General features: G+C 47.1%; 1 pseudogene; it reads left to right on the top strand.

The window, feature by feature from the left end:
* The first annotated feature begins 204 nt into the window (after positions 1-204).
* LOC119333756 lies at positions 205-1,025 on the top strand (annotated as a pseudogene).
* The last annotated feature ends 1,601 nt before the right edge of the window (positions 1,026-2,626 follow it).

Raw genomic sequence — 2,626 nt, 5'->3', positions numbered from 1 at the left:
ATCGACATCAAGCTCCTTCGACAAGGTTGAGGGGGAGAATGTTGAGTCAACCTTGGTCTTCCGATGCACACAACAGCAGCAGCAGCATTTACGTAGCTAGTCTCATATGCATGTATGGCTGCATGTCGGCAGCAGTAGTAAAACTGGAAAGAAATTACTAGAGCTCCCGTATCCTTAGTAACTAAGGAATGTAGCACGTAAGCCATGAGGTCACTCATGCACTTGACGTCACCTAGTGCGTAGCATAGTCGGTTCAGTTAGCTATAAAAGGAGCTCCACCCCTCCGGTTGTAAGCATTCCATTCCAAGCATTTGAGCTTCATACAACTAGTATCCCGTGAGCGTCTTTCCTCCTCGTGTGTGTGTCTTGCCCTGCACTAGTGTGTGTGTGTTATACTAGTGAGCTGAGTGCAAGTACTACCAGTAGATAGTCACGACCCTCTGGTCTCAGTAGTTCGGGCTAACAGCCGCGGCCACCCCTCCGTCGTCGGCTTGCACGGCATCGTGCAGCCTCGTCCTGGAGCACGTCGGCCCGAGCCTCTGTCACGTCCTGCGTGGTCGCCGCCGACCGTTCGCGGAGAAGGAGACCCGCCGCGTTATGCGGCAGCTTCTGAGCGGCGCCGGGAGGATGCACGAGCGAGGCATCGTCCACCGGGACATCAAGCCCGGGAGCATCCTCGTCGGCGGCGAGGGCGTGGTGAAGATATGTGATCTCGGGCTGGCCATTTCCATGGCGAGCGCGACGCCGCCGCGCGGTCAGGCTGGCACGCTCTTGTACATGGCTCCGGAGATGCTCCTGGGGAATCGGACTACCACGTGCTCGTGGACGCCTGGTCGCTTGGCTGCGTCATGGCGGAGGTGGTCGCCGGCGAGCCACTGTTCCCTGGCCACAGCGCGACCGACCAGCTCCTCAGAATTTTCCGCGTGCTCGGTAGCACGTGTATGGCATCCACGCCGCTCGCCGCCGCGGGGCAGACCCCGGCGAGCGTCTGCCAGCGGCCATGGCGCTCCAATGCCCGTGGTTAGCTGGCACCGCCGACGTCCCAGCTTCAGCCGAATAGCCGCACCGCCGACGACCACCATTCTACCTCATCACTTGGAGTGCATTTCCATTCCTCCAATGTACAAAGATGATTTATTTTGTAATGTATATTGACAAATTTACTGCCAGGGACGAACGCACCTTGTAAACATGCTTGAAAGGTGTACAAAGCTTGAGCTGCAATGGAATTGTAAAGGTGTACAAAGCTTGAGCCATATTGCCATATCACTGTGCTATCAATTCTGCAGTACTGCATTCTCAGAGTTCCAAGATATCACAATAGTGGCGATTAGAAAAAAAGAAAAGTATATTTTTGTCCCTCAAATTTTCAAAAAGTATAGACTTAGTCCCTCAAGATTTTTTGTATAGATTTGGTCCTTCAAGTCTCAAAACCGGATAACTTTGGTCCAAAACCAGATTTCAAGCATGTTGACCTGGTTTGGCCATGTTTGACCAAGTTTGACCCGGTTTGACCGATGAACCGTAAATTCAAAAAAATAACAATAAAATAAAATTGTGTGGCAATCAAAATGCTTGGGCGCGTTAGGTGTGTGACCACAAAAATGTACACACACCTAGCGTACCCAAGCACTTTGGTAGTCACAAAATTTCATTTTTTTAATTTGTTTGGTATTTTTTTTTGAATTACTGTTCATCAGTCAAACCCGGGCAAACGTGGTCAAACCCCTGTCAACATGCTCAAAATCTGGTTTTGGACCAATCTTATCCGTTTTGAGACTTGAAAGACCAAATGTATACCAAAAAATCTTAAAGGACCAAATCTATGCTTTTAGAAAACTTGAGGGACCAAAAACGTACTTTTCTCTTAGAATAATGAAAGTCCAGTATTTTTACACATCAAAGAGAGATGTACATAGAAAAAAATTATTATTTTTCACTTGACTGATTTTAATTCGTCATCATTCAAATTTTATCCCTGTTGGATAAAACGCGAAGATTCGGGCTGTTGTTCTCTTACACAAGCGCAATTGTTGTTGGGCAAGCTCGTTTCGTTTTGAGTGTTGCTGTCTTCTTTTCCTCTTTATTTGAAATTCTCTTATCTACCTGGTTTGGGGGAGAGAAAGAGCAAAGAGCGAGATGGCCAGCCTATCTCGTTTAGACCGTTGCTATCTTCTTTTCCTTTTTTATTTTCAATTCTCTTATCTAACCGTTTTGTCATTCCTATTTCGCAAGCCGCACTGCTCAAGCAGAGAGAGAGAAAGACTAAAGAGCGAGAGGGCCTTCCTTGGTGATGTGTTCATCATTGTCCATGACGATTCAGAGCTCTTTCTCCACGTCATCTTGATGATTTCTGCTCCGATTGCTCTGGATTTGGTTCCTTTATAGTGGGTTGACCTTATTTTTCTTTTCTTTTTTGTGTTGGATTCTGATAGTTCTGTTCGTTCCAAATCTAGTGCTCAGTTTTTTTGATTGGCTTCCCCTTGCGCCTTCATTCTACGGATTTTGCGTGGGTGTAGGCATTTGATTCCTTTCATTAGGTTGTATTGGCAATCGATTATGTGGTCCGGTGGTGATGATGTGCTTGTTCTAATTAAGTGAGTCTGTCTTTTGTCATGCTTCTTTT

The sequence above is a fragment of the Triticum dicoccoides genome, chromosome 7A (genome assembly GCF_002162155.2).
Source record: "Triticum dicoccoides isolate Atlit2015 ecotype Zavitan chromosome 7A, WEW_v2.0, whole genome shotgun sequence".
Lineage (NCBI taxonomy): Eukaryota > Viridiplantae > Streptophyta > Magnoliopsida > Poales > Poaceae > Triticum > Triticum dicoccoides.
This window is presented reverse-complemented; position numbering and strand designations above follow the sequence as displayed.